This window comes from Chrysemys picta, chromosome 16 (genome assembly GCF_011386835.1).
Source record: "Chrysemys picta bellii isolate R12L10 chromosome 16, ASM1138683v2, whole genome shotgun sequence".
NCBI classification, from domain to species: Eukaryota; Metazoa; Chordata; order Testudines; family Emydidae; genus Chrysemys; species Chrysemys picta.
The window spans coordinates 14418890-14432023 of record NC_088806.1 but is presented as its reverse complement, the minus strand read 5'-3'; the positions used below and the strand labels follow the sequence as shown (position 1 = coordinate 14432023).

At 46.0% G+C, this 13134-nt stretch overlaps 1 protein-coding gene across 27 annotated transcripts in view; it reads left to right on the top strand.

Annotated features, from left to right (window-relative positions):
- The window catches only part of PKNOX2 (PBX/knotted 1 homeobox 2), a 658041-nt gene that overhangs the window by 61012 nt on the left and 583895 nt on the right, over positions 1–13134 (top strand). The window contains exon 1 of one of the 27 annotated variants that reach the window (XM_065570185.1): positions 6622–7196. The exons of 25 other annotated variants lie outside the window; for them this stretch is intronic. The gene's annotated coding sequence lies outside the window, so the exon portion shown is untranslated. Of the gene's footprint in view, positions 1–6621; positions 7197–13134 lie in introns of those variants that run through there. One more of the 27 variants, XM_042851992.2, reaches the window with a different exon arrangement.

The window sequence follows — 13134 nt, the reverse complement described above, 5'->3', positions numbered from 1 at the left end:
CTCCAGAGCCTGCACCCCCATCCCAGAGCCCTGAACCCCTCGTGCACCCCAATACTCTCCCTAAGCCCCCCAAACCTGGAACCCCCTTTTGCACCCTAAACCCTTCATCCCCAGCTCCATACCAGAGCCTGCACCTCCAGCCCAGAGCTCTGACCCCCTCCCGCACCCCAAACCCCTTATTTCCAGCCCCACCTTGCAGCTGTCACCCCAACCCTCTGCACCAGCCACGAGCCCCTCCCACACCCCAAACCCCTCATCCCCAGCTCTGTTGGGTCGCGGGCATCAACAATTTTCTTCAACTGGGTCGCCAGAAAAAAAGTTTGAAAACCACTGGCCTATGGCATGCCATGTAAATGGGTCGCCATCAGGGCTTTGGTTTGGATGCTCCTGATGCTAGTGATTGCCACTAGATGGAGGGTGCAGCCCGTGAGTTACCTCTAGTTATGGAGAAGTGACAGTCTCCATAGCTAAATATCAGAGGAGTAGCCGTGTTAGTCTGAATCTGTAAAAAGCAACAGAGGGTCCTGTGGCACCTTTAAGACTAACAGAAGTATTGGGAGCATAAGCTTTCGTGGGTAAGAACCTCACTTCTTCAGATGCAAGTAATGGAAGTTGCAACTTGTTTTCCATCATGATCCCAGTCTTGCACACCTTCCCCGGCAAATTCCTCTATAAAGGTAAATTCCATTTTACATTTGGCGGGTGTGCTCGGTGGTTAGGGGACAACATTTTGCTCAGATTTGAAGTGATTTACCTTGGGAAAGATAGGAGAAATCATCATGCGTTATCTTGCCTAGCTGCCCTTGCCAGCTGTGCTCGGAGCTGGCACCCCAAGCTCCAATCGTCAGAATTCCTGACTCCATTACCTGCTCCTGGCATCTTCTCCTTCCTCCACCCTTGGCCTGCCAAATGAGATCGTCCCTGCTCGTTCCCTTTCCTCAACTATCTGCTCATAATTCTTGTGGCTGTGTCTATAGCTCAGTGGGGAGCAAGGGAGGGGAAATACCTGAGCTGCCATAAAAGAGGAGCTCCTGTAAAATAACTCATTCTTCTTTCTAGAGCCAGGGCCTGGATTGGACAGTACTGGCCCCTCTTTCCTGCCATGCTCTCCAGAATCGAAGCTTTTATTTGGTTACAGTCTCTAGCTGCTCTGGTTGCTGAGAGACCCTGAAAACACCTGTGACTGACACAGTGATGTCTGCCTGTACAATTAGCAGAAGCTGAACCATCGCTCAGAGGAGTTGGTGAGCCAGGCTCACGCCATGCCAGTGACGATACTCTAAATATCCGCATTGTTAACTAGTTCACACATTGTCTAAGTGTGTCAGAAAGGCGGGGGAAAGTCCTGTTACCAAAGCTGCACAATCTACTTTGAGTGGCAGCTCTGGGCGGAGCTTATCTTGTGGGCAGGGCTTGGAAGAGTACCATTGCCTTATTTTTCCACTGATTCCTGCCTGCAGCAGTTTAATAACTTCCGACTGATGCAAAAGAGAGCATGTATGCAGATCCACCCCTGTACTATATAACGGGGCACACTATGTGAAAGAACCTGGAGTTGCCAAATACTGAGAAGAGATTTTCCCCAGCTAGGGCCAGGAAAAAAAAATGTTGACAAAGGGGGTGGGGCAAGATCATAGCAAGTGCAGGGCCTGGATTTCAGTATTCGTTAATTTTTTCTGTGCCCTGCAGCCTGCTTTGATAAATGTCTGGCATAGTGTCATGTCATCTGTATGTGAATGTCTGATTCCAGAATATATGTGCCTTCTCATCACAGGTAACTGAGTTTTGCTGCATGGAAAGTGGGAGGCTTCCGTTCCTTTCTCCACAAAATTCTTTTTCAGCTGAGCAAAGTCACTTCTCTTTGCCTCGGTGGCTGGGCTGAGATCTGGGGAAAATGGCAGCTGGACTCCTTTAAATTGTATTTCTTGTACAAATGTGCAGTGAACTATATTCAGTATTGATTCCTCTGATTAGCTGGTATGTGTTTACACCAGACGATTTAGTACTTGATTACAGCAGCAGCAGGTGATAATGCCGCAGAACCAATGCGGAACTGCTCATTAGGGAAGGGCTTAGGTATTCCCAGTGCCACGTCATAAAAACACTCAGAGCAAGTAAAGGTGTCTGAGCCCTGTCTGCATTTGTGCTTACACAGTTAGGCCACGCCTACCCTACCCACCAGATTGGCGGGTAGTAATCGATCTATCGGGGATCGATTTATCGCATCTAGACAGACACGATAAATCAATCCCCGAATCCATGCCCGTACTCCACCTCGGCAGGAGGAGTAAGCGGAGTCAATGGGGGAGCCGCGGCGGTCGACTTGCCGCCATGAGGACAGCCAGCTAAGTTGAACTAAGATACTTGGACTTCAGCTACATGAATAGCGTAGCTGAAGTTGCGTATCTTAGCTCGATCTTCCCACCTGCCCCACCCGTGTAGACCATCAGCTGCACTCTTTCTGGTGGTGATGGCTATAATACAAGACTCCTTTTTCCAGTGTAGACAAGGCAATAGGTTTCAGAACATGGTGCTCCTTCCCTGGGGACTTTGAAGGGCTTTCCTCACAGCAAGGTGGGATGCTTTTTCCAAGGATAGGCTCTTTCAGAAGCCTTGACACAAGATTTTCTATAAAAGCAAGTCAGTGTGGCTGGCTTTCTCTGCAGAGCCACCTAGCTCGTTTTCTGCTTTGGCTCCTTGATTTTTTTCTATGCATGAAATATCCCCTGCCAATCAATCACGGTTTTCGATTAATTTGGTCTTGCTGTCTATGTCCTGCACCTTTTGTATCTCTTTTCCCCAACCTGGCTCCTAGCTCACTAAATTTAACAGAAATCCTCCCAATGCCATTTTCCAGAGGCGATAGCAGGACAGAGAATATCTTGCTGATCCACTCGGGCATTCAGATGGCACTGAAAAGTCCTGCGGCTGAGAGTCAGTGGGTGCAGCAGTTATCCAGGCCCTATGTTTAAAGGAACCCTGATGATCATTTGTGCTTGTATAGGTAGCTCATGAGTCAGCCTCCTTTGAGGATTTTTATGATGTGTTTACTTTTGATAACATAATAAAAAAAAACTTGAAGGAACATCTGGCAGTGACCTGGGTAAGCTCAGGCGCAAGCAAATTCAGTGCCTAGTGAAAGAAATGTTTGACCTTTCATGACAAGCTTTAGGGAATAGATTATATGGGGACAATATGAGATAAATATCTCTGGAACAAAGGCCTAGCAAAGCCAGCAACATTAAACATGTCACTCTGGGAATGCCTGGCCAGAGCGGCGTTTCTTGGAGAAACACTCTGAGACGGGTAAGTCATTATTTTTCAGAGGTGTGTCCAGATCCCCTTCACTAGGTGGTTAAATGTGGAGTCAGGTGTCTAACTTTACGCAGTGTTGTTATAGGTGTGTCAGTCCCAGGATATTAGAGCGACAAGGTGGGTGAGGGAATATCTTTTATTGGAACAACTTCTGTTGGGGAGGGAGATGTGACGGGTTGGATCACAGAACCCCCCTTGGGAGCTGCCACCCAATGTACCAAGACTACCCCTGCTTCTGTTTTCCCTGCCAGCTCAGGACTCCAGCACCCTGTCTTGCTGAGCCAGACATTCCCGTCTGCTCCAACACAGTCCCAGGGTCTGAATCACTTGCCCCAAAGCTGCAAGTTTACCGGAAAACAGCTCACAGAAGTGTGCTTGTCTTTAGCACTCAGATGCCCAACTCCCAATGGGGTCTAAACCCAGACAAATCTGTTTTACCCTGCATAAGCTTTATGCAGGGCAAACTCATAAATTGTTCGCCCTCTGTAACACTGATAGAGAGATATGCACAGTTGTTTGCTCCCCCAGGTATTAATACATACTCTGAGTTAATGAATAAAAAGTGATTTTATTAAATACAGAAAGTAGGATTTAAGTGGTTCCAAGTAGTAACAGACAGAACAAAGTAAGTCACCAAGCAAAATAAAATAAAATGCGCAAATCTGTGTCTAATCAAATTGAATACAGATAATCTCACCCTCAGAGATGCTTCAGTAAGCTTTTTCTCAGACTGGACACCTTCCAGGCCTGGGCACAATTCTTTCCCCTGGTACAGCTCTTGTTCCAGCTCAGGTGATAGCTAGGGGATTCTTCATGATGGCTCCTCTCTCCCCTTTGTTCTGTTCCACCCCTTTATATATCTTTTGCATAAGGCAGGAACCCTTTGTCCCTCTGGGTTTCCACCCGCCTCACTGGAAAAGCACCAAGTTAAAGATGGATTCCAGTTCAGGTGACATGATCACATGTCACTGCAAGACTTCATTGCCCACTTGCCAGCACACACACATACAGGAAGACTCACAGGTAAACACAGCCATCTGCGGATAATCGTCCTAGTTAATGGGAGTCATCAAGATTCCAAACCATCATTAATGGCCCACATTTTACATAATTACAATAGGCCCTCAGAGTTATATTTTATATTTCTAGTTTTAGATACAAGAGTGGTACATTTATACAAATCGGATGATCACACTCGGTAGATTATAAGCTTTGTAATGATACCTTACAATAGACCTTTTGCATGAAGCATATCCCAGTTACGTTATATTCACTTATTATCATGTTTTTATAAAATCATATAGACTGCACGACGTCATAGGAGACACGCTTTCAAGCCACACAGAGCTCTGCTGGTCCGACCAGCCCTGAAGAAGAGCTCTGTGTAGCTTAAAAGTTGTCTCTCTCACCAACAGAGCTGGTCCAATAAAAGATATCCCCTCCCCCATTTTGTGCCTAACTTTAGGCACACAAGTGTGAACATCTTGTTCTAGGAGTTTTTAACATAAGCTTTGCTTTCCTTACAGTTATACTGAGCTATTGGAAAAACAAACTATGTAAATAGGCAAGAATGCCATAATAAGGGACATTTTCTGACGGTTTGACTGTGTATCCATATGCTGCATTCACACTTCCTTGCATTCACAAGCCTGGCTGCTGCAGTCACAGGTTCATTTACTGCAATTCCACAGTTTCTTTTGAAGAGAAAAGAGGGAGAAAGTGAACAAGGAGCTTTACTCTCTGGGGTTCGCAGGCTCATCAGCTCTGCAGAACCATGAACTTACGAAGGGAGGCCCAGAGCTTTTGTGAGAGTCCATCCTACACAGCTTGCGAGTGAGCATGGGGGATTGAATCCCCGTGCTACAGAGCTCTTAACTAGCCATCCTGTAGCTGCAGAGGGTCTCTAAATATATAGCTACAGAACATTTAAATGCACCCCATCTACCTCCTGCCTTTGCTGCCCACAGCAAACCCAAACAATGGACCCAGCACTTTGTTTCCAAATGCAGCTACCATTCTAATGCCATAAACAACATCCTTCCACTGAAGCGTACGGACTGCTGCTTAGCGAGGGCTGTCTCCAGTCAATTCCAACTTCCAAACCTTAGTCATTCCAGATGGAGTCTTGTGGGGGCTGTCTGTTAAAGACCAACCCTTTTGGGGGGGTATTTTTTCTATGAAGGAATTTTGCTCGAGTCTCTCAACAAAATACACATTTGGCTACAGACTAGGCTTGGAGACTATCGGACCCAAAGGGAAGGACAGGAGTACTTGTGGCACCTTAGAGAACAAATTTATTTGAGCATAAGCTTTCATGGGCTAAAACCCACTTCATCGGATGCATGCAGTGGAAAATACAGTAGGAAGATATATATATACACAGAGAACATGAAACAATGGGTGTTACCATACACACTATAACGAGAGTGATGAGTTAACGTGAGCTATTACCAGCAGGAGAGAAAAAAAAACGTTTTGTAGTGGTAATCAAAATGGCCCATTTTCAGCCGTTGACAAGAAGGTGTGACGAACCGTAGGGGGGAAAAATAAACATGGGGAAATAGTTTTACTTTGTGTAATGACCCATCCACTCCCAGTCTTTATTCAAGCCTAATTTAATGGTGTCCAATTTGCAAATTAATTCCAATTCAGCAGTCTCTCCTTGGAGTCTGGTTTTGAAGTTTTTTTGTTGTAACATTGCGACGTTTAGGTCTGTAATCGAGTGACCAGGGAGATTGAAGTGTTCTCCAACTGGGGATAACTTACCAGAAACTGATAAATATCTGAAAATACAGATTCCCAATGGAAGATGTTCAGCAGCCTTCCTGCTAGCAGCAGGTACTGCAGTAATTATCCTTTGGTTTCTTGGGCTGTGTGCAGCAGTGCCCTTGTGCTTCAGCTAGTGCTGTGTCCAGTGGTTCTGCTGAACAAGATGGTGGGCAATGATTCTGGATCAATATATGAAGAGAAGAGCATTGTGCACTATGCATGGAAACCATAATAGGGGAGAAATGTGTAGGTGCAAACGATTGGGAACATAGATCAGATTTGGCTCAAGTGGACAATCGATGGAGGGAAGAAGCCCTCACTATCTATAGCCACGGCAGTGGAGAGCAAATAAAATGGGCTTGTTTTGTTTGGCTTGTATAACGTCCCCTTCAAACATCAGGATTTAGTCCATAGTGATTTTCCTGGACCTGATTGCTTTGGGAAGGCTCCCTAGTTCAGGACAACTGGAAAGCTCCCCCTAGATCCACTGAGACTAATGATCCAGTTACTAACACCCCTTCCCCACTCTTAGGTGGTGCATTGTGGGGAGCGACCTTACAGTCCCTTACTGGGCTCCATCTTCATCAGCCCGCATTGTGCGTCTGCGTAATGGGGCAGACAGAAGTCGTCTGTTTTACCCACAGCAAAGGTATCTCCTGAGCAGGAGTGGTGCAGACATCCACCCCGCTTCTCCTATAAATGTTGCTGAAGGACCGGAAAAGAAGGTAACTCAGTCCTTGGCCTTCGGCCGTTTTGCCGAGACCCAGAGTAAACGTGTAGGCTAATATTAAGGACAAGCTCACATGCAGGATATTGCCAAATACGAATGACAGTGACAAATCTGGCTGGATAGTGGCTGGTTGAGTCAAGCTTCTGCTCTCTGCTGCATTCTGCTTATCTCCTTTCTCCGAAACTTGGCATCCTGAGTCCCTGGGTGATTCGGCTACTGAGTTTGATTTTAGTTTCTGTCAGCAGAGGAGAAGTAGGAAAATCCCACAGGCCTGCAGCGAAGAACTGTCTGAATAGTGAGTGCTGGTGAAGCTGCCGCCGTTCAGGAGAGGATTCTGGGCATCGCTGTCACCACCACTCAGGTTCAGGTCAAACTGCTGCAGGTATGAAAGAGATGCTCCCAGGAATAGTTGCCTTAGACGGTTTCCTCAGCTTGCCAGCCAAATGCCTGGTGTTCAACAGTTTCTGGGGCAAGAAAATGTCATTTTCTCAATGTGTCAGGTTGTTACGTTTCCTTTCTCTGATTTCTTCTGTCTCCTTCACACATCACCACCAACAGCGCAGAGTCCGTTTCCCGCTGTGGCCGGTTACTGACAGGGTGCTCTGCTGAACACAGCTAGGGTTGCATTAGCCAGTGCAGCGGCGGTAGGAGCTCAGTCTCGAATGGAGGCAGCTCAGGTTTGGAGCTAAGGATGTGCGCCAAGGAGCTGGGGTGCACAGGGGATTTGGGCAGCACCCAGAGCTCTGGTACTGGTGGCAATCGGGAGGGCAATGGGGCATGCCGAGGAAATGGTGCAGTCTGGGCAGCTGCCTGCCTGGCTCCCTGGTCCCCACCTCGCATGCTGCTTTTACACAACTGGCAGCGGCTCCTGCCCCGGAGGTGAAACAGTTCTGCCCCCATCTCTGAAATGATGCATCTCCACCCTGTCCCTGCCCTGCCTGGCTCCACCTCTGACTCCAGGTGCCCCCTCTCCCCAGTGCCAAGAGGGCTGCCCCATCTCACACCCTCCCTGGGTACAGAGGAAATATTTGGGGGTGTAAACATAGATCAGCCCCCACAATATTTCCATTGGGGAGCGCTAGTCCCCACTGGTGCCCCTCCTCCGTTCTGCTGCCCTGAGCCAGGTGACCCTGCAAGGCGAAGTGCTAGAGAGAAGGAAAACAGGGGTGACCCTGAAGCAGCAGGAGTGTGTTAGGTGTGTAAGGAGGAGGCAGGGCTGGTTGGTGTGCTAGCTTTGCAGGACACATGCACAGACACACACACACACACACACATACACAGCTTTGTATTTGGGGAAATGCTTTCAGCTGGAAAGAAGGGAAACTTGGCTCACATGGCTGACCTGTGAAGGAGCTGTCTGCACCCTTTTATCCCTTCAGATTTTGTCATTCTTTTGTGTAAAGCATATTAACACAGTCTGGCTCTTTGTCCCCCTCTAGTGGCTAGACCATGTCTGAAGTTTATGAGTCTGCTATTGTCACTGAGCTAGGGATTTGGGCCCCTCCTTCCCTTCAGGACCTGTGAAAATCCAGTCTGATGTTCATAGACATGGCGGGTGCTATCAAAGAGGAGCATCTGAGGTGGAAGGAATATTTGCAGCCTTTTTTGTGGGTTTTTTTTTATTGTTTTGCTTGATTTTGTTCCAGGGTATTTTTTTGCGGGGGGGTCAACTGGGATTTTTTTGTATGGAAAAGGGTGTTGTTGTTGTGAGTGTCGTTCTTATGTTGGAAAGGCCTTTTCAAAAAGGAATGCTTTGCAACCTCTCCTAGAGATAGTCAGACTCTGGAGTCACCCAATCTCCTCTTGCAAATTTGTTCCATAACCGGATACCCTGGACCATGCATGCTTTTATTCCCTGGTTTTATGTGCTTCATCTTGGGCTCTGTGAGCTGCAGTGTCCCAGGGGAGCGAGAGGTTCATAGATTAAAATTCAGTCTTTAATATAGTTTTGTCTTGATTCATTAATTGCTTTGAGGATTAGGATAAAAGTATTAAACTGGCATCAGAAACTGATGGGGAGCCAATGGAGGGACTTGAGAACAGGCCAGGATGTGTTCATGGCAACCTAAAGCTAGGAGGAGGCCAGTGGTGGTGGGAAGTAAAGGAATCTATTCACTCTCTTTGAGTAGAACTTTGTTGTGAGTCTGGCGTGGAACCCAGTTGGTGGAGAGGTGCCCGTAACAGAAGCCTTTCCGCATTACAGTCTTGGGAGTGTTGCCATTAAAAGCGAGGAGCTATTTCCCAACTCTAGTAAAGAGCTTTTTATAGTTGTTACAGCACGCAGCTATGTGATGGCAATTGTAAATAAGCAGATAGGGAGGAGGATCCATCCTTTGTTCATGCGATGTTAGTCGAGATATTAGAGTTCATTGTTACAAAGTATAAAAGGAGAAAATTATTCGAACCATGCTAGTCCCTCCCCAAAGCTAGAGCTAACCTGCTTGCATAAAATTAGCATTTAATAACAGCTTTGCGTATGTTTGAACAGAATGGTTCTCCGTCTTCCAGAGTGTATTCCAATTAAAATTCATTCTATCCCAGGCAGTAGTGGGAGGAAATGCTTTGAACTGATTGAGCCGGCAGCCGATTTGGGATCCTCCGGAGTTCACCTGTTCTAATAGCATTTTGTAGATAAAGTTTGTAATCTGAGGCGAGCTGTCATGTAGTGACAGGAGATGGGGATCGTAGCTTGGGGGGTGCATCTGTGATGGGTGAGAAACGATGTCATCTGAGATGAGATACTCACAAATAATTTGTTTGCTCTGCCACTACCATGACTTCTTAATATATCACATTTCTTTAAATGCTCCAACTATCAAGGCAGGAGCGTGGTGGGCTGCCATGGTCATGGATGGAGTTTGTACTAGCATTTTATATAACAGATGCTTCATATTTGTGCATTGATCTTGTGGAAATTAACTCCAATAATGGGTTCTGTGGCCTGGATGATTCAAGTCAGAGGGGGGAGGCAGAAATGTCCTTAGTTGATTATAGTGTCTTATCCAAATGGCAGATGGTCATACTAATTCCCTGGTTGGGGAGGTCAGGAATTGGTCTTGGGACCAGTCTTATTTAACATTTTCATTAATGACTTTGGCACAAAAAAGTGGGAGCGTGCAAATAAAATTTGCGGATGACACAAAGTTGGGGGGTATTGCCAATCCAGATGAGGAACGGAATATTATACAATATTTGTATGACCTTGAAAGCTGGAGTAATAGAAATGGGATGAAATTTAATAGCACAAAGTGCAAGGTCCTGCACTGAGAGACTAACAACGCACATTTTTCTGTAAGTTGGGGACATATCAGTTGGAAGTGACAGAGGACGAGAAAGACCTGGGTGTATTGGTCGATCACAGATAATTATGAGCTACTGGTGTGATATGGCCATGAAAAAAAACTAATGCAGTCCTACCATGCATCAGGCGAAGTATTTCCAGTAGAGACAGGAAAGTACCATTATACCAAGCACTGGTGAGACCCCATCTGGCATAATGTGTACAGTTCTGGTTTCCCATGTTTAAGAAAGATGAATTGAGACTGGAACAGGCACAGAGAAGGGCTACTTGAATGATCAGAGGAAAGGAGAACCTGCCCTATGGGAGGCAACTTAAGGAACTTGTCTTGTTTAGCCTAACAAAACAAAGGCTGAGGGGAGTTGCGATTGCTCGCTATAAATACATTGCAGGGATAAATACCAGGGAGGGAGAGGAGTTATTTAAGTTAAGGGCCAATGCTGGCACAAAACCAAATGGATATAAACTGGCCGTCAACAAATTTAGGCTTGAAATTAGATGAAGGTTTCTAACCATCAGAGGAGTGAAGTTCTGAAACAGCCTTCCAAGGGGAGCAGTAGAGGCAAAAAATCTAACTGGCTTCAAGACTGAGCTTGATAAGTTTATGGAGGGGATGGTATGATGAGACTGACTACAGTGGCATGTAGCCAGTCTGTGACTGCTAGTGGCAAATATCTCCAATGGCTGGTGAATTCTTTTCCAGGTGTGTGGCTGGTGAGTCTTGTCCACATGCTCAGGGTCTAACTGATTACCATATATGGGGTCAAGAAGGAATTTTCCCCCGAGTCAGATTGGGAGAGACCCTGGGAGTTTCTTGCTTTCCTCTGCAGCGGGGGGCATGGCTCACTTTCTGGTTTGAGCTAGAGTAAATGGCGGATTCTCTGTAACTTGAAGTCTTTAGTTTATGATTTGAGGATGTCAGTAACTTAGCCAGAGGTCGGGGTCTATTACAGGAGTGGGTGGGTGAGGTTCTGTGGCCTGTGATGTGCAGGAGATCAGATTAAATGGTCATGATGGTCCCTTCTGCCCTTACAGTCTGAGTCTTAGGGGGACCAGGCAGCAAGTGTGAAGAATCAGGATTGGGAGCGGGACGGGGTAATAGTTATCTATAAGACAAAGCCCCTAATATTGGGATGGTTCCAATAATATCGGGATGTTTGGTCACCCGAATGAGTCTGAGTCACAGAGTAAGTTTAACCCTTTGTTTGTGTCAGACACCAATTACCTCCTGGCCGTGTTTTATCTACAGCTGGTGGAGGAAGGGCAGGGTCTGGGGAAGTGTCTGTCGGAGCAGATGCAGGCACAAGTGGTTAGGGGACTGAGTGTTAAAATGTAGCTGAACAGTTTCATGGGGGCCTCTGGAAACTGACCTCTCTGGATCTGTACTTTGGGAATGTTTGTTACAACCGTAGGGCTGTGATATTACAGGAGAGGACTGGGCTATAGAAATCAAAGGGGCAGGCCCAATAGGTTGTCCTGCATAAATAGGACACGTAACAGACCTGTAGTGGGAAGAAAAATCATCAGAACTAAATTAAGCCGAGAAGGCCACATTCTCAGCTGGTGTAATCCTCAATATCAATGGAGCTGTAAATTTAGCCCATAGGGCCTGACAGTGCAGTGCCTGTCTATGGGAAAGTGCCTTTGAAACAACAGGAGCTCCCAAGTGGGGTGGATCCCGTGCTGAGCCCAGTGCAGGGAAATGTCATGTTTTAGCAGCCTGCACCTGTAAATACATGCCTCTCTCTTGTGTGTGTCTCTCTGTACTTTCCTGACCTTCGTTTGGTGCGGAGTTTGTCATTAAAAGGGGAGTTCTGTTCACTTCATAATTTCCATGAACATAAGTGGGTGGAACATAATGGGGGAACAGAAATCTGTAAAGCTGCCCCATAGAGCTCCACTCCAGTCTTGCTTAGGGTGACCAACAGCAAGTGTGAAAAATCGGGACAGGGGGTGGGGGGTAATAAAGGCCTATATAAGAAAAAGCCCAAATATTGGGACTGTCCCTATAAAATCGGGACATCTTGTCACCCTAGTCTTGCTGCACCTCTCAGTATAAGAGCCAAGTCTAAAGCTCCTTTTAGGAGAGCAGCTTCTAGAAAGACATTCCTCAGCCTCCACGCAGGAGAGTTATTACAGCCAATTAAAGCCCAAAAGAGGAGATCTGCAGAGGCAGTTCTTTAAGGAGTCAGGCAGTTTATTCACCTGTAAGTGGAATTCTCTGAGATAGATTGTCTCTTCAGCACCTCACTCACCTACCCTACATCTTCAGGACGTCCCTTCTATGCCCTCACACTGAATGTCTGGATCTGAAGTGGGGTGTATGTTGGTCTGCACTAAGTACTGCTTTGTAGGCTCTGAGTCCATGATGCCAAGGCCACAGTCGCTGAGTCGCTGTGAACCTTCAGGGACAGTGTATAGATGAAAAGATCTTTCTCTCCGAGGTCCGAGAGAAGGGTGCAAATTACTGGGGGGAAGGGGTTCATTGCTTGCACTACTTGAGGCATTAATTATGCCATTAATTGAAGCAATTAAAACTCAAAGGCCAGAATTCCAGTCTTGGTTGGTGAGGCGGGACTAATATTCAAATATTTTGCTTTGAAAGTATTATAGGTTCCCGGGCAAATGCTGACTGATAATGGGAACCCTTATGTGGTGTATTTGGACATATTTAAGTGTACACATAATTGGTTATTACCAAGCTGGACGTTTAGATGTTTTCTGATTTACATAATTTCATGTGAACTTCTCACTTCTCCTTTAACTGAATTTCCTGAAATTCAGAAAATCTGAGTTTGTTTTATGGTTATTGGTGTGAATGATCTTTTTATTTTTTAAATTAAACTTTCTTTAAAGAGATAGCCAGAAGTAAAACACTAGGAACCGATGAGTTGTAAAATTCTTGGTTGGTTAGTAGCACATGTCCATCCAATCTGCTTCAGAGTTCTTTTGGTTCATTGTCCTTTTCCTGATGAATTATTACCCATGATGTAATGTATATATGACACACTCATTCTTACTG